Source organism: Tamandua tetradactyla, chromosome 13 (genome assembly GCF_023851605.1).
Source record: "Tamandua tetradactyla isolate mTamTet1 chromosome 13, mTamTet1.pri, whole genome shotgun sequence".
Lineage (NCBI taxonomy): Eukaryota > Metazoa > Chordata > Mammalia > Pilosa > Myrmecophagidae > Tamandua > Tamandua tetradactyla.
The window spans coordinates 21558969-21578464 of NC_135339.1; the positions used below are offsets into that span (position 1 = coordinate 21558969).

At 40.4% G+C, this 19496-nt stretch overlaps 1 protein-coding gene across 4 annotated transcripts in view; it reads left to right on the plus strand.

Annotated features, from left to right (window-relative positions):
• DUSP29 (dual specificity phosphatase 29) overlaps positions 1 to 19496 on the plus strand; it is a 52331-nt gene that overhangs the window by 18613 nt on the left and 14222 nt on the right. The window lies entirely within an intron of this gene.

Sequence of the window (19496 nt, forward strand, 5' to 3'; positions counted from 1 at the left end):
AACACCTCAGTGAAAGAGGTCACTAATTACTCCAAATCTAAAGATAATGAATCTGAGGCACAGAGCATAAAAGTATCTGCAGAGGTGTGGAGCCATTGCCACTATTTAATATCAGAATGTTTTTCTCACCCCCAAATGAAAACCTATACTCATTAGTTTCACTCCTCCTTTCTCCCCTCCCTCCAGTCCTAAGCAACCACTAATCTATCTTCTGTTTCTATGGATTTGTCTAATTTGGACATTTCATATAAATGCAATCACACAGAATATGACCTTTGGCATCTAGCTTCTTTCATTTCATATTAATGTTTTCAAGGCTCAATAAGTTGCTTCATGTCTCAGTTCTTCAATGCTTTCTTATTGCCAAATAATCTCTGTACTATTTGTGCGATTTTTTGAGACTAAAATCGGTCCAAAATAAAAAGTTAAAATAAAAAAGGTACACCCACTCACACTTTGGCCCAAATGGGGGTGGGGAGAGGGGAGGAGGCAAAACTTGAATCTCTTGTCTTTTAATAATAAAATATTAAACATGTGTTTCCCATTTTAAAAAATAGCATATGCTCATTGTATAGAGAAATATAGAAGTCTTAGTTTCCTTATTTGTAATAGGGTAGCAAGAGAACCTTCCTCATAAGAGTTGTAAGGATTAAATAATATTTGTAAAATGGTAGAGCAATGCCTCACACATAGTGGGCACTCAATAAAAGTTAGCTAAAATAATAAAATAGTGGTCAATGTAAGAAAGAAAAAAGTTTTTTTGCATTTTTATTTTAAACTTATTATTCTTAAATACTTTCAAACTTACAGGACAGTTACAAAAATAATACAAACCCCATATGCAGAGAACTTCAACACATCTCCCACCCAGAAATCCAGGTCCAACAATTTTAATATTTTGCCACATTTGCCATATCTATCTGCCTGTCTCCCATTTTATGACCACTTGTATGTAGGCTGTGGACATGGTGCTCCTTGAACACTTAACACTGCCATGTATATTCCCTAAGAACAAGGAAATTCACTTATGTATCCCTCTTAAGTACAGATATCAAGTTCACGAAGTTTCACGTTGATATGAAGCTTATAGTCTATATTCCAATTTTTTCCTAGGTCCCTTTTCTCCTCTATTCCTAGATTCCATCCAGGATCATGCACTGTCTTTAATTGTCATTGTGTCTTCCTTTTTTTTTTTTTTAAATTGTGGGGACTTATAGACAACATAAACTTTAGCATTTCAGCCACTTCCAAGCATACCATTCAATGGGATTAGTCACATTCACAATATTGAGGTATTCTCACCACCTTTTATTATTAAAACTTACCCACCTCTCCAAACAGAACCCTCCCCATTCCTCCTCTTGCACCTGACAATCTGTACTCTAGTTTCTGTCTCGGTGAGTTGGCGGATTCTCCGGAGTTTTCTTTGTATCACCATTAGCTTAAATTCAATATCCTAAATCTGTAACACTGTCGTTTGCTTTGATACCAAGTTAACTTCAAATTGTGTTCCTATAACCCTCCATCCCCCAACATTTATGTAGTTCTTGTCACAAATGACGTTTATCATTGTGACTCCAAAACTACTGATTTATCATTACATTTATACATTTGTGTTTTAGATCATGTAGGAGCAAAAAGTGGAGCCATGAACTAAAAATGCAATAATACTGGCAATTATATTTATCCATACCATTACATTACTTTCACTGGAGATTTCTCCAGGCAGCTTTGATCTGCTGTCTATTATCCTTTCCTTTCAACCTGGAGAACTCTCTTTAACATCTCTTTTGTGGCCTGACTAGTGGTGACAAATTCCCTCATACTTTCATTTATCTTGAAATGTCTTAATCTCTCCACCATGGTGGAAACATTGGGAGTTTTGCTGGCTAAAGAATTCTTGCTGCCTGCCTGTCCTGATCGGTGGCTCATGCCAAACAAGGAAGTCTGCTCCTTTAAAGCCAGCAGGCCAGCAGGTGCTGCACTCGAATCCCTCTAATTTCTTCCATCTCTGATCCAAGCTCTTCCTGGGGGGCAGGGAGAGGAGGCAGGGAGGAGAGAGGAGCCACCCTGCGGCCTGTGGAAGGAGACTGGGTTTGTTTCCTGGGGCTGCGGTAATAAAGGACCTAAACCAAGTGCTTAAAAAAAAAAAAAAAAAAAAATTCTTGGTTGGCAATTTTTAGCTTTCAGCATTTTAAATATGTCATCCCACTATCTCCTTGCTCTGTTGGTTTCCAATGACAAAACCAGCATTTAATTTTGTTGAGGCTCCCTAGTACGTGACATGTTGCTTCTATTTCGCAGCTTTCAGAATTCTCTCTGGAATGCAACAGTTTGATTATGATGTGTTGTGACCTGGATCTATTTGGGCTTATTCTGTTTGAGCTTGTTGAACATCTTGGATGTACAGACACATGTCTTTCATTAAATATGGGAAGCCTTCAGCCATTATTTCCCTGAATATTCTCTTGGCCCCTTTTCTCTCTCTCCTCCTTCTGGGATTCCCGCGATGTGTAGATTGGCATACTCGATGGTGTCCCACAGGTTCCTCAGGCTTTGTTTCCTTTTCTTCAGTCTATTTTCTCTCCTCAGAATAGTGATTTCAATTGCCTTTATCTTCAAGTTCACAGATTCTTTCTCCTGCCATCTTTAATCTGATGTTGCACCCCTCTAAGGAATTTTTAATATCTGTCACTGGCCTTTAGCTCTGCCTGGTTCCTTTTATAATTTTCCTCTTTCTCAATATCCTCTTTGTACTCATATCTCATTTTCTTGGTTTCCTTTAATTCTTTGTCCATGTATTCCTTCAGCTCTTTAAGCATTTTTAGGATCATTTTTAAAAAGTTTTGTCACGAATATCCTAGATCTCATCCTCCTCATTGATGGTTCAAATGCTTTAATCTTCTCCTTTGCCTGAGACATCACTTCTTATTTCTCTGTGTATTTGGTAGCATTTTGTTGAAATCTAGACATTTTAATATTTTAATGTGTCGTTGCTAAAATTAGAATCTGCAGCATCCTTAAGTCTGTATCCAGTTAGTGTGACAACAGAGCTTTCCTCGAATGCTAGGAGCTAACAATAACAGTAACAACAGCAAAAAATGAAGAAAAAAAAACAAAGAAAACACCTTTCTCAGTGTTTGCAGATTGACCCGCATGAGTGCTTTCCTTCAGGGCTTATCCATACAGTGAATTTAGAAAATAGCTCCAGTCAAAATGTAGGGGCCTCCCTGGTCTTTCCTGTACACGTGCTTTGTCTTGGGCCGGCACCTATGGCCCTAGGAATTTCACCATTTACAAAGACCCAAACATCTACTCTTCCCTAGGAAACATTTCCCTCATGGTCCCAGACACGTCATCGTATGGCTACAGCCAGAAATCCCTGCCCCAGACAACACCATCTGACTGCTCTCCCTCAGCATTCTGTAGGACAGCTCAATGAATTGCCTTTTGAAACACATAGGGTACGTTCTGGGTTGGCAAGTCCTCAGGCCACCACTAGACAGACTGTGCCAAACATACATGCTCCCAGCATGAGCGCTGAGGGTCACTCTGTTCCCTTTGGAACCAGGACCAGGGATCCATGCTGGGGGCACAGGCTGGCTCCAGGCTGAGGCAGTGAGGAGGGGTGGGGAAGGGGCCAGCTAGGGCACCAGGAGATCCTCCTGCTGCTTTTCAGTAGCATTTTTCTCAATTTGGTGCTCACCCTATTACTGCAATCCTTAAGATGTTTTCTGGAGCTCCGAGAAAGAATTTTCTGCTGGTTGTTGCTGGTTTGGGAGGACGGAGCCCTCAGACTTCTCACTCTGCTATCTTAATTGGGGTGAGGGCCAGGAAGAAAACTTAAATCTCCTGAAGCAACCACCCAAAGCCCTTTCCTACAAGGCCACTCCCATTAACATTTTAGTGGATTTCTCCTGAGCTTTCTGTGGATGAGCTTTGGTTTTCAAATCTGTTTTTGTATTATTGCTGTAAACATACTGATTACACATTTTATAGTAGTTTTTCTCCACATAACATTATCTCATAAACAATTTCCTCTATTATATAATTTTCATACATTTAATTATAGTAGATTTATAATAATCTATCAAATGGATATATGTATTTAACTATTTCTTTGTAGTTGAGTATATTGATTATTTCCATGCTCTTACTTATATGAATAATATGGCATGAACATTTTTATGCATGAAAAGATTTTCCATATTTAGGATTATTTCCTTAGATCTGACCCTAGATTAAGATTAGATTAGATTAAGGTTTTTAAGATTTAAGACACTGCCTTAAAGTCTCTGTGTCTTTATGCATGCTGTTCCCTTTGCCTAAAATGCCCTTCCCTTCACCTCATCTCTGTGTCTGGATCCCACACACCCTTCAAAGTCCACTCAAGTATTGCTTTGGCCATGAAGTTTGCTCTTCTTGATTCCTATAGTGAGATGCACGGTTTTCCCCTCTATATACCCATAACACTTCACATGTACTTTTCCTATGGCTCACAATAGTAATACGAGCTAAGGTGCGCTGAATTTTAACACACGCTCTGCCCTGAGTTAGTTAGGCGTTATTTAAACCCCACAACAACCCTGCGAAGGAAGCACCATTACTGTTCCCGCTGCTCAAATGGCTAAACAAGGCTCAGAGAGCTCATTCATTTAGTCAGTCAGTAATTAGTTACTACGCCTTGCTAGGTCTGTGGGGAACACAAGAAGAAACTTGAGGCTCAGAGAAATTAATAACCCAAAGTCACACCACTAGTACGTTACAGAATTTATACCCAAACCCAGATCATGAAAACCAGGTTGGTCAGATAAAGCAGCTGCTTTACATTTGAGAACAGAAGAGACGTGTAGAAACAACAAAGAACAGAAAGCGAAGCCATCAGCAGCGGGGAGGAGGGTGGGGGCTCTGAGACTTGACCCTGCCAATTACCAGCTATGTAATCTTGGACAAGTTATTTTCTCTCTCTTCACTTTATTTGGCAACAATAATAGAATTTATAACATAGGGCAAAGAGTAAATGAGTTAAAGCAGGTAAAGTGCTGAGAACAGTATCTCACGCAATGCACGGTCCATACTTGGTCTCGTTATGGGCCTGAGAAAGTTTCGTGCAAGGAGGATTCCAAGCTTAACTTTGAAAGACAAGTAGGATTTCAACAGACCTCTAGGAAGAGTGGGCGGGATGAGACAAAGTATGGAGGTGAGAACAAAGGGGTGATTTTTCTGGAATACAGTGGGTGAATGTGGTAGGAAGTGCACTCTCAGACGACCCCACAAGCTGGCTCAGAAATGATACATGTCATTTATGCCCACATTTCATTGACCAAAGCTTCACACTAATGGGGCAGGAAAGTATAGCCTTCCCCTAGGGAGAAGCAGCAAATCCTCTAAACAATAAATCAGTATGCTGCAGCGACTCTGGGCAGGTCCTTTTATCTCTCTGAGCCTATGTCCTCATCTCTAAAAATGATTATGGGGTTCACAGGTGGTTTGGTGGTAGAATTCCTGCCTGCCAAGCGGGAGACACAGGTTCAATTCCTGGCCCATGCACCACTCCACCCCCAGCCCCCACCTCCAAAAAAAAAAAAATGCTACTGAAAAGATTCAAAGAAATGAGGAATAGGGAAGCATTTTGTAAACTATAAAGTAATAAGTAAATGTAATTATTATATTTTTACTTAAGTGAGCAAGAAATCTGGAGAGGTAGAGGCCAGCTTATGACACCGAATGTCTGAGCTCAGCAGAGGAGTTAACAGAGCCCAGTAGGGTTTGACGCAATGAGGTATGCTTGCCTTCTTGACACTTGGCCATGAACTTGCCTCTTTCAACCAAAGAAATGTCATTGTGTTTTCATTCTGCTCTAACTCTTCCTGACCAAACCCCCAAACACACACGCCCGTGAGGGAGCAAAGGCGCCTCTGCGGCCAGGCCTGGGTCACCTGCGTGCCTGGCCAGGGGAGAGAGCCTGGCGGCAGCACGGCTGGTGCTGGGCTCGCTGCTCAGGACTTACTCCTATGCCACCCACTTAACAAGGTTAACAAGACTCACAGATGCAGGTGAAACAGCAATTAATCCCACTGCCGGTGCAGACACATGGAAGTGATGACCCTGGCTGGAAGCAGGCAAAGCTGCCTTTTGTTTCCAGGTCTCTTCGTGGGCGTTGCCCAGAGGCGGTGAAAGCTCAGGGCTGGCTCCACATGCACAAAGCCTCAGTTTTAATTTGCTATTTGCATCTGGGTTGAGTTTTTCCTTTCCCCTAAAGCACCTAAGATTTCTGAAAGCTGAGCACCAAGGCTCTTGAAGTCAAGGTGTAGGGGGCCAGGAGTCAGCTTGGATGTCTGGGCAGGCAGAGCCACCGTCCCTTCCTGGAGCCTCAACCAGGGACCCCTAGGGGTCTGAGTTACCCCCAAGAAGCAGCTCTCTCCTTCCCCCTCTTCTCTCCTCAAGGGCTCCTTCAATGGAGGAAGGCCACACGGCTGGGCACCTGCTCTCCTGCCACAAAGTCTCTTCCGCTGCGGCCTTGGGCAAGTCGCTCAAGCTTTCAGAGCTTCAATTTCATCTGTGAAATGTGGATGCGCAGAGTTAACACATAAGAGGCCAAGCCCTCAGTGCCTGGCACATAACCAGCACTCGACAAGTGTGAACTATTACAGGTCCAGGGTGGGAGAGGGGTAGGGAGCACAGGTCTGGAAATGCTCACAGAGAGGTAAAGAATAGCTGTCACACTTGCGCTCAAGATCTCCCTGTGCTACAGCGTGGTCTTGAGACAGAAAACACTCCTGGGCCAAACTTCTCCCAGGAGATCCTCTCATGAACCCAGGGTTCCCTCCTCATGGGCCGTCTCCCTCCACGGGCCCTGTTCTCGCCTTCCTGGCACCTGGGTGGCCCGTATCAAAGCCCTATGTGTCTGTGGCTTTCAGAATTCCTAAAGCATTTTCTAAATCCCAGGGTCCCCCAAGGGGATGCACCCAGCGGAGTGCCTGTTAACTCCAAGTTCTCACCGCTTTCCAGGGAGGGGGTGCGGTGGGCGCTCAGAGAGCTGGGTCAGAGGACGTGGCCAGGCGAGGCCACCAGGTGCCTTGTCGATATTCTCCTGGGGACGTCTTCCTCAGCCAAATGACAGCCGCTCCTCCCGCACGTTTCCCAGCACTTGATTGAGGTCTGTGTCTCCCACAAGTGGGAACGTTGGGATCAGCTACAGAACAAAGCAAAAGCCCTCTAACGGGACTCAGAGCGCAAAGTCCAAGTTCTAGGAGCAAGTGCCCTCCACGTGTGGAGCTCTGCAAAACACTTTTGTTCTGGACTCAGGTTCTTTATTTGTAAAATAAAGAGATGATTTCAAAAGTCCCTTCCAGCTCTAAAATAAAATTCTTTAAGAAATGTTCTATTAAATAAATTAGGCTTCATTAGATTCAAGCACACACTTGTTTTATTACTTTTAAGTCATTCCAATTAGATTTAAATTAGGTTAACCAAGTGTTGCCCTCCAGAGAGCCAGGGACTGGGGCCAATGATGAGATAAGAATGATTCATCTTCTCTTATCAATCAGCCGTCCCTAAATGGGTGCTTGGAAAGTGCTTGAGTATGCTTGAAAGCACTAGATTCCTGTAATTTAAATATTCTCCCTCTAATCTCATTCATATCTTACATTCGCTTAGCAAAATTTTTTATCCTTCTTTTTTATTTTTTTCGGTAGTCAGCAGGAGGGAACTATCCTAGCTACTGTCAAAGTGATTGCAAATTCCTAGGCTGGGAAGCCTGCGATCAGAAGGCTTAGCTGCAACAGGATAATTAAGAAATCTCTCTTCCAGGATTTGGGCATCTTTGAGAGCCACCGGGGTGCTGGCAAACTGCTCTGCCTCTTACACAGTGAGGGTCCTAAGCAGCTCCAGCAGCTCCCTTTCCCATTTTTTTAAGACATCACAGTAATCTACAAGATCGGACTTTTGGGGATATAAACAGCAAGCTGCCCCTCTCCCTAGAGCCCAACTCCCTCCAAATGCCTGTTCAGCCCCACCCAGCTGGAGCCCCATCTCCAGGGGGCCCCTCTGTCTTGCTCTTTCCTCGGCTTTTCTGCTCCCAACCAAGTCGTCAAGAGTCCAGAACTAGAGGCAAGCCCAGTGCTGGCCTGCAGGGGGGAGACTGGAAGGTGAGGTGAAGGCACATCAGCTGAGGCAGTCCCATAGGGAGGGCCTCCTACAGCATATCTGGGCAGCCACAATCCCCCAAAGGATGGAATTATTTGGGCCTTAAGGCACCAAGCAGAACTAAAACTTAACCTGTTTCTTCATGGTGGGGGCACAGTCATTATAGGATGCAGCAAAACACGTCCAACGTTGACAGTTTAATATATTTTGAGTACAATTTTCTACTGCTTTCACCCCAATATTCAAAGAAACTTGAATATTGTATTATTTAACATTATAAGACCCTTTTGAGGAAAAACATTGCCAGTCTGATTGGTTCTATTTAACAAATAAAGAAGATGGAGGCTCCCAGAAGTTCAGTAGTTTCCATTCATGCAACAGTTTAAGCTTATAACCTCCAGCTGTCTGCCCTGGAGGGCTTTCAAGAATGAACAGGTTCATCATCAGCAAGAGGCAAGAGCACCCAAGTAGGTAGAAGGCCAGTTATTCCAGTTTGCAGCTGCCGGAATGCAATATACCAGAAACAGTACACCTTTTAAAAAGGGGGGATTTAGTAAGTTGCTAGTTTTCAGTTCTAAGACTGTGAAAATGTCCAAATTAAAGCAAGGCTATAGAAATGTCAAATTTAATGCATCCAGGGAAAGATACCTTGGTTCAAAAAAGGTCAATGAAGTTCAGGGTTTCTCTCTCAACTGGAAGGGCACATGGCGAACATGGCAACATCTGCTAGCTTTCTCTCCAGCTTCTTGTTTTTTTTTTTTTTTTTTTTTTTTGTTTTTTTTTTTCATTTTTTTTTTTATTAATTAAAAAAAGAATTAACAAAACAATTAGAAATCATTTCAATGTACATGTACAATCAGTAATTCTTAATAACATCACATAGTTGCATATTCATCATTTCTTAGTACATTTGCATCGATTTAGAAAAAGAGATAAAAAGACAACAGAATAAGAATTAAAACAATAATAGAAAGAAAAAAAAAACAAAAAAAACAAAAACAAAAAACCTATACCTCACATGCAGCTTCATTCAGTGTTTTAACATAATTGCATTACAATTGGGTAGTATTGTGCTGTCCATTTCTGAGTTTTTATATCCAGTCCCGTTGTACAGTCTGTATCCCTTCATCTCCAATTATCCCTTCTCTTTTTTTTTTTTTTTAATTAACAGAAAAAAAGAAATTAACCCAACATTTAGAGATCATACCATTCTACACATGCAATCATTAATTCTTAACATCATCACATAGCTGCATGATCATCATTTCTTAGTACATTTGCATTGGTTTAGAAGAACTAGCAACATAACCGAAAAAGATATAGAATGTTAATATAGAGAAAAAAATAAAAGTAATAATAGTAAAATCAAAACAAAACAACACAAAACAAAACAAAAACCTATAGCTCAGATGCAGCTTCATTCAGTGTTTTAACATGATTACTTTACAATTAGGTATTATTGTGCTGTCCATTTTTGAGTTTTTGTATCTAGTCCTGTTGCACAGTCTGTATCCCTTCAGCTTCAATTACCCATTGTCTTACCCTGTTTCTAACTCCTGCTGAACTCTGTTACCAATGACATATTTCAAGTTTATTCTCGAATGTCCGTTCACATCAGTGGGACCATACAGTATTTGTCCTTTAGTTTTTGGCTGGACTCACTCAGCATAATGTTCTCTAGGTCCATCCATGTTATTACATGGTTCATAAGTTTATCTTGTCTTAAAGCTGCATAATATTCCATCGTATGTATATACCACAGTTTGTTTAGCCACTCTTCTGTTGATGGAGATTTTGGCTGTTTCCATCTCTTTGCAATTGTAAATAATGCTGCTATAAACATTGGTGTGCAAATGTCCGTTTGTGTCTTTGCCCTTAAGTCCTTTGAGTAGATACCTAGCAATGGTATTGCTGGGTCGTATGGCAATTCTATATTCAGCTTTTTGAGGAACCGCCAAACTGCCTTCCACAGTGGTTGCACCCTTTGACATTCCCACCAACAGTGGATAAGTGTGCCTCTTTCTCCGCATCCTCTCCAGCACTTGTCATTTTCTGTTTTGTTGATAATGGCCATTCTGGTGGGTGTGAGATGATATCTCATTGTGGTTTTGATTTGCATTTCTCTAATGGCCAGGGACATTGAGCATCTCTTCATGTGCCTCTTGGCCATCCGTATTTCCTCTTCTGAGAGGTGTCTGTTCAAGTCTTTTTCCCATTTTGTAATTGGGTTGGCTGTCTTTTTGTTGTTGAGATGAACAATCTCTTTATAAATTCTGGATACTAGACCTTTATCTGATATATCATTTCCAAATATTGTCTCCCATTGTGAAGGCTGTCTTTCTACTTTCTTGATGAAGTTCTTTGATGCACAAAAGTGTTTAATTTTGAGGAGTTCCCATTTATTTATTTCCTTCTTCAGTGCTCTTGCTTTAGGTTTAAGGTCCATAAAACCGCCTCCAGTTGTAAGATCCATAAGATATCTCCCTACATTTTCCTCTAACTGTTTTATGGTCTTAGACCTAATGTTTAGATCTTTGATCCATTTTGAGTTAACTTTTGTATAGGGTGTGAGAGATGGGTCTTCTTTCATTCTTTTGCATATGGATATCCAGTTCTCTAGGCACCATTTATTGAAGAGACTGTTCTGTCCCAGGTGACCAGCTTCTTGTTTTGTGAAGCTCCTCTGAGGGTGTTTTCCTTCTTCATCTTCAAAAGTCTTTGGCTGTGTGGGCTCTCCTGGTTCTCATGGCTCTCTTGGATCTCTGTCAAGGCTCTCTCGTCGTACTGAAGCTTTCTTCAAAATGCTTCCTCTTTCAAAGGATTCCAGTAAACCAATCAAGACCCACCTGGAATGGGTGGAGTCACATCTCCATCTAATCAAAAGTTAATACCCATAACTGGATCAGGATTAAAACATGGCTTTTCTAGGGTTCATAAACCTTTCAAATCAGCACACCAGTAAATTTCATCTTCATATCAGGTTAAAAGTTCAGAAATGTCCCCCCCCCATTTCAAATCCACCTACAATTACATTTTTGCCATTTAATTTGGCACCAAAAGGTACAGAAATATAATCTGCAATCCCTGCCCACAAGCAAGTTTCAGTGCAGTTTTGGAGATAAAATATATACATGCATTCCATAAATACTTATTAAGCACTGACTGTGTACTCATCACCATGCTAAACACTGATAAGGAATAAAGACTAGGAGAGATGCTTACTTACTCAGGGAGTAAGCAGGGAATAAAGCACCTTGGAAATAATTATAACACTCTCTAATATGCCTATGCTAGCAATAGCTGCATAAAGTTCAAAGAGATCACGTAACTCTGCCTGGGACAGTGTGACTGGCTTTGCAGAAGCGGTGACATTTAAGCTAAGTCTGAAAAGAAGAGGAAGGGTGTTGTAGACACAGGGTGTTTTGTGCAAACCCACAGAGGGAGATGGGCATGAGGCATGTTCAGGGAAGGGCCAGAGTTCAAGGTGGCTGGTTGTGGAAGAGTGAGGAGCTGGTCAGGGCTCAGGTGGTGATGGCTCCTTTGCCAGGCTGAGGGATTTGGGAGTCTGCTTAGGGAACTAGGATGTGGCTGAAGGATTGTAAGCAGGGGGTGGTAGGAAGGGAACTCTGAAAGCAACGAGGGAGGGTAATGGGGCAGAGAACCTGGTTAGTTAGAAAACACCATAATGATCATATTGAGAGATGAGAAGATCTTGAACTGCATAGGATGGGGCAATGGATTGAAATATTTACTACTAACAGTTTGGAACCAGAGAACTTGGTGAGCAACTAGCTGGAGGGATAAAGGGAAGGAAGAGCTGGGATATCCAAGATTTCTGGACTTGGCTACTAGAAAGATTGGCCGCTAATCCAGAAAGAGCAGCAGGATTGAGAGAAAATAACAGTAAACTGGATGTGGGGACCACTGGGTGTGGTTCTGAAAGAAACTGCAGGTAGAAATGGGCTAGGCAAAAGCATGGGTCTAAGACGCCCATGACTCTGAAGGGAGGTAAGTGACTGAATGTCCTTTCGGTACAGAAGGTAGAGGAGCGGCTGCAGTGATCCTCAGAGTGGTCCTCAAGGAGGAACATCCTGGGGAGCTTGGGAAAAAGGCAGACTCGCCAGGCCCCACTTCCAGACGTACAGCCCTCCCTAGGTCTGGGAAGGTGCCCCAGCCCCCAACATTTAACCAGCACACAAAGGAACTCTGTTGAGAAAAGGTCTGGAATCCATTTGAGAAAAAAACATAACAGAGGATGAAGGATGGAGGCTGGGAACCCAGTAGCACCAACCGAGAGCTGAGAGGAGGCACAGTCAAGGTCCCCAGGAGGAGGTCACCGTGAGGGCCACATCCACAAAATAATAGGGGACCACCGGAGCGTCTCACACATCAGAATAAATAAGGTGCCAGATTCCATGCTACAGGTCACCGGGGATCAGAAGTTCCCGACGAGGTGTGGGAAATTCGTCAGATTCTCAGCAGACACAAGGTGTGGAGAGCCATCCCGATCATTGGTGGAATTTCTTCAATGTCCAAAGTGGAGCCCTGAGAACATGAAGAACAGCCCATTTTCCTCTTCCAGGTGGAGGGTTGGGTGGAGGCTGGTGGAGGGTTTGAGCAGAGTTAAATAGTCAAGGCCTGTCCCTCGTCCCCTCCACAAAAGGGCTTTCAGGGGAAACCAGGCTTTCAGGGAGATGCTAAAGGATTTAGGTTGGGGGTCCCGAGCATGCCAAGGGATCTCCAAGACTGCAATGTTAGGGACAAGTGCTGCCCCAGGAGTCAGCACTCACGGAGAGTGCTCTTATTTGCCATTCATCGAGGGTGGGGCCTTGAAGCAAGTTCTAGGGAGGGACTCTAAAGGGGCTAGAAGTAGGCTGGGATCAACCAGAGAAGGAGGAAGGGAAGGGCCCTGACTTGGGAAATTGGGTGTTTCAAGAAAGAAGCTGATGTCTTGACTTCTTTATAACCTAGAGTGAGAACCCAAAGCTAGGCCAGAGGTTCATCATAAGGGAGAAGGGTAGAGAGGATTAGTAAAAAAAAAAAATGGGGACATATGTTCTTCATATGTAAACTGCACGAGGCCAACAAATGTCCAACCTCAGTGCTAAAGCAAATTAATGAAAATGAGACACCACTTATTTATTTTTGAGGCACCGTTTATTTTTTTGCCTATGAAATTATCAAAGAAAAAAATAAGAATGCAAATCTGAGTATGCGTTCTGGACAGTAGTTTATTATTGAGTATAAAATGCATTAAAAATGTTCATAGCCATTGAATGAATAATTACACTTCTAAAAATCACTAAGAATATAGATGAGATATGCCCAAAGAAACACAGTCAAGTTTTTTATTTACAATGTTTCCTAAAATGTGGGGTGGGGGGGGGGGGAGAGACAGAGAAAACAGAAATGTCAAAAAATAAGAGGAACTTGGTAAGGCAAAATTTGGATTTACCTGTGTGCTGGTTTGAATCTATTGTCTACCCCAGAAAAGCCATGCCTTTTAATCCTCATTCAACATTGTTGGGTGGTAACTTTTGATTAGATGCTTTCCATGGAGATGCATCTCCACCCATTCAAGGTGAGATTGCTTACTGGGGGCCCTTTAACAGGGAAGCATTTTGGAAAAAGCTTAGAGCAACCAGAACCAATAGAATCCACACAGCCAGAGACCTTCAGAGATGAAGAAGGAAAACGCCTGAGAGAGCTTCGTGAAAGAAGAAGCTGGGAGAGAAAGCTAGCAGACGTCACCACGAGCCCTCCTAGCTAAGAGAGAAACCCTGAGCTTCATCGGCCTTTCTTGAGTGAAGGTAACCTCTTGTTGGTGCCTTGAACATTTTCATGGCCTTAGAACCGTAAACTTGCAACTTAATAAATTTTCCTCTTTAAAAGCCATTCTGTTTCTTTTTTTTTTTATTAACTAACACAACATTTAGAAATCATTCCATTCTACATATGCAATCAGTAATTCTTAACATCATCACAAAATGTATGATCATCATTTCTTAGTACATATGCATCGATTCAGAAAAAGAAATAAAATGATAATATAGAGAAAAAATAAAAAATACAAAAATATATAAGAAAAAAAAACTAGAGCTCAGATGCAGCTTCATTCAGTGTTTTAACATAATTACATTACAATTAGGTAGTATTGTGCTGTCTATTTTTTTTTTTTTTTTAGAAATCATACCATTCTACATATGCAATCAGTAATTCTTAACATCATCACATAGATGCATGATCATCGTTTCTTAGTACATTTGCATCGGTTTAGAAGAACTAGCAATATAACCGAAAAAGATATAGAATGTTAATATAGAGAAAAAAAATAAAAGTAATAATAGTAAGAACAAAAAAAACAAAACAAAACAAAACAAAAACCTATAGCTCGGATGCAGCTTCATTAAGTGTTTTAACATGGTTACTTTACAATTAGGTATTATTGTGCTGTCCATTTTTGAGTTTTTGTATCTATTCCTATTGCACAGTCTGTATCCCATCAGCTCCAATTACCCATTATCTTACCCTGATTCTAACTCCTGCTGAACTCTGTTACCAATGACATATTCCAAGTTTATTCTCGAGTGTCGATTCACATCATTGGGACGATACAGTGTTTGTCTTTTAGTTTTTGGCTAGACTCACTCAGCATAATGTTCTCTAGGTCCATCCATGTTATTACACGCTTCATAAGTTTATCCTGCCTTAAAGCTGCATAATATTCCATCGTATGTATATACCACAGTTTGTTTAGCCATTCTTCTGTTGATGGACATTTTGGCTGTTTCCATCTCTTTGCAATTGTAAATAACACTCCTATAAACATTGGTGTGCAAATGTCCGTTTGTGTCTTTGCCCTCAAGTCCTTTGAGTAGATTCCCAGCAATGGTATTGCTGGGTTGTATGGCAATTCTATATTCAGCTTTTTGAGGAACCGCCAAACTGCCTTCCACAGTGGTTGCACCATTTGACATTCCCACCAACAGTGGATAAGTGTGCCTCTTTCTCCGCATCCTCTCCAGCACTTGTCATTTTCTGTTTTGTTGATAATGGCCATTCTGGTGGGTGTGAGATGATATCTCATTGTGGTTTTGATTTGCATTTCTCTAATGGCCAGGGACATTGAGCATCTCTTCATGTGCCTTTTGGCCATTTGTATTTCCTCCTCTGAGAGGTGTCTATTCAAGTCTTTTTCCCATTTTGTAATTGGGTTGGCTGTCTTTTTGTTGTTGAGTTGAACAATCTCATTATAAATTCTGGATACTAGACCTTTATCTGATATGTCGTTTCCAAATATTGATTCCCATTGTGTAGGCTGTCTTTCTACTTTCTTGATGAAGTTCTTTGATGCATAAAAGTGTTTAATTTTGAGGAGTTCCCATTTATTTATTACCTTCTTCAGTGCTCTTGCTTTAGGTTTAAGGTCCATAAAACTGCCTCCAATTGTAAGATTCATAAGATATCTCCCTACATTTTCCTCTAACTGTTTTATGGTCTTAGACCTAATGTTTAGATCTTTGATCCATTTTGAGTTAACTTTTGTGTAGGGTGTGAGATATGGGTCTTCTTTCATTCTTTTGCATATGGATATCCAGTTCTCTAGGCACCATTTATTGAAGAGACTGTTCTGTCCCAGGTGAGTTGGCTTGACTGCCTTATCAAAGATCAAATGTCCATAGATGAGAGGGTCTATATCTGAGCACTCTATTCGATTCCATTGGTCGATATATCTATCTTTATGCCAATACCATGCTGTTTTGACCACTGTGGCTTCATAACATGCCTTAAAGTCAGGCAGTGCAAGACCTCCAGCTTCGTTTTTTTTCCTCAAGATGTTTTTAGCAATTCGGGGCGCCCTGCCCTTCCAGATAAATTTGCTTATTGGTTTTTCTATTTCTGAAAAATAAGTTGTTGGGATTTTGATTGGTATTGCATTGAATCTGTAAATCAATTTAGGTAGGATTGACATCTTAACTATATTTAGTCTTCCAATCCATGAACACGGTATGCCCTTCCATCTATTTAGGTCTTCTGTGATTTCTTTTAGCAGTTTTTTGTAGTTTTCTTTATATAGGTTTTTTGTCTCTTTAGTTAAATTTATTCCTAGGTATTTTATTCTTTTAGTTGCAATTGTAAATGGGATTCGTTTCTTGATTTCCCCCTCAGGTTGTTCATTGCTAGTGTATAGAAATGCTACAGATTTTTGAATGTTGATCTTGTAACCTGCTACTTTGCTGTACTCATTTATTAGCTCTAGTAGTTTTGTTGTGGATTTTTCCGGGTTTTTGACGTATAGTATCATATCGTCTGCAAACAGTGATAGTTTTACTTCTTCCTTTCCAATTTTGATGCCTTGTATTTCTTTTTTTTGTCTAATTGCTCTGGCTAGAACCTCCAACACAATGTTGAATAATAGTGGTGATAGTGGACATCCTTGACTTGTTTCTGATCTTAGGGGGAAAGTTTTCAATTTTTCCCCATTGAGGATGATATTAGCTGTGGGTTTTTCATATATTCCCTCTATCATTTTAAGGAAGTTCACTTGTATTCCTATCCTTTGAAGTGTTTTCAACAGGAAAGGATGTTGAATCTTGTCAAATGCCTTCTCTGCATCAATTGAGATGATCATGTGATTTTTCTGCTTTGATTTGTTGATATGGTGTATTACATTAATTGATTTTCTTATGTTGAACCATCCTTGCATACCTGGGATGAATCCTACTTGGTCATGATGTATAATTCTTTTAATGTGTTGTTGGATATGATTTGCTAGAATTTTATTGAGGATTTTTGCATCTATATTCATTAGAGAGATTGGCCTGTAGTTTTCTTTTTTTGTAATATCTTTGCCTGGTTTTGGTATGAGGGTGATGTTGGCTTCATAGAATGAATTAGGCAGTTTTCCCTCCACTTCGATTTTTTTGAAGAGTTTGAGGAGAATTGGTACTAATTCTTTCTGGAACGTTTGGTAGAATTCACATGTGAAGCCATCTGGTCCTGGACTTTTCTTTTTAGGAAGCTTTTGAATGACTGATTCAATTTCTTTACTTGTGATTGGTTTGTTGAGGTCATCTATGTCTTCTTGAGTCAAAGTTGGTTGTTCATGTCTTTCCAGGAACCCGTCCATTTCATCTAAATTGTTGTATTTATTAGCGTAAAGTTGTTCATAGTATCCTGTTATTACCTCCTTTATTTCTGTGAGGTCAGTAGTTATGTCTCCTCTTCCATTTCTGATCTTATTTATTTGTGTCCTCTCTCTTCTTCTTTTTGTCAATCTTGCTAAGGGCCCATCAATCTTATTGATTTTCTCATAGAACCAACTTCTGGCCTCATTGATTTTCTCTATTGTTTTCATGTTTTCAATTTCATTTATTTCTGCTCTAATCTTTGTTATTTCTTTCCTTTTGCTTGCTTTGGGATTAGTTTGCTGTTTTTTCTCCAGTTCTTCCAAATGGATAGTTAATTCCTGAATTTTTGCCTTTTCTTCTTTTCTGATATAGGCATTTAGGGCAATAAATTTCCCTCTTAGCACTGCCTTTGCTGCGTCCCATAAGTTTTGATATGTTGTGTTTTCATTTTCATTCGCCTCAAGGTATTTGCTAATTTCTCTAGCAATTTCTTCTTTGACCCACTTGTTGTTTAAGAGTGTGTTGTTGAGCCTCCACGTATGTGTGAATTTTCTGGCACTCTGCCTATTATTGATTTCCAACTTCATTCCTTTATGATCCGAGAAAGTGTTGTGTATGATTTCAATCTTTTTAAATTTGTTAAGACTTGCTTTGTGACCCAGCATATGGTCTATCTTTGAGAATGATCCATGAGCACTTGAGAAAAAGGTGTATCCTGCTGTTGTGGGATGTAATGTCCTATAAATGTCTGTTAAGTCTAGCTCATTTATAGTAATATTCAGATTCTCTATTTCTTTATTGATCCTCTGTCTAGATGTTCTGTCCATTGATGAGAGTGGTGAATTGAAGTCTCCAACTATTATGGTAGATGTGTCTATTTCCCTTTTCAGTGATTGCAGTGTATTCCTCACGTATTTTGGGGCATTCTGGTTCAGTGCGTAAATATTTATGATTGTTATGTCTTCTTGTTTAATTGTTCCTTTTATTAGTAGATAGTGTCCTTCTTTGTCTCTTTTAACTGCTTTACATTTGAAGTCTAATTTGTTGGATATTAGTGTAGCCACTCCTGCTCTTTTCTGGTTGTAATTTGCATGAAATATCTTTTCCCAACCTTTCACTTTCAACCTATGTTTATCTTTGGGTCTGAGATGTGTTTCCTGTAGACAGCATATAGAAGGATCCTGTTTTTTAATCCATTCTGCCAATCTATGTCTTTTGATTTTGGAATTCAGTCCATTGACATTTAGTGTTATTACTGTTTGGATAATATTTTCTTCTAACATTTTGCCTTTTGTATTATATATATCATATCTGATTTTCCTTCTTTCCACACTCTTCTCCATACCTCTCTCTTCTGTCTTTTTGCATCTGACTCTAGTGCTCCCTTTAGTATTTCTTGCAGAGCTGGTCTCTTGGTCACAAATTCTCTCAGTGATTTTTTGTCTGAGAATGTTTTAATTTCTCCCTCATTTTTGAAGGATAATTTTGCTGGATATAGGAGTCTTGGTTGGCAGTTTTTCTCTTTTAGTAATTTAAATATATCATCCCACCATCTTCTAGCTTCCATGGTTTCTGCTGAGAAATCTACACATAGTCTTATTGGGTTTCCCTTGTATGTGATGGATTGTTTTTCTCTTGCTTCTTTCAAGATCCTCTCTTTCTCTTTGACCTCTGACATTCTAACTAGTAAGTGTCTTGGAGAACGCCTATTTGGGTCTAATCTCTTTGGGGTGCGCTGCACTTCTTGGATCTGTAATTTTAGGTCTTTCATAAGAGTTGGGAAATTTTCAGTGATAATTTCTTCCATTAGTTTTTCTCTTCCTTTTCCCTTCTCTTCTCCTTCTGGGACACCCACAACATGTATGTTTGTACGCTTCATATTGTCCTTGAGTTCCCTGATACCCTGTTCAAATTTTTCCATTCTTTTCCCGATAGTTTCTGTTTCTTTTTGGAATTCAGATGTTCCATCCTCCAAATCACTAATTCTATCTTCTGTCTCTTTAAATCTATCATTGTAGGTATCCATTGTTTTTTCCATCTTTTCTACTTTATCCTTCACTTCCATAAGTTCTGTGATTTGTTTTTTCAGTTTTTCTATTTCTTCTTTATGTTCAGCCCATGTCCTCTTCATGTCCTCCCTCAGTTTATCGATTTCATTTTTGAAGAGGTTTTCCATTTCTGTTTGTATATTCAGCATTAGTTGTCTCAGCTCTTGTA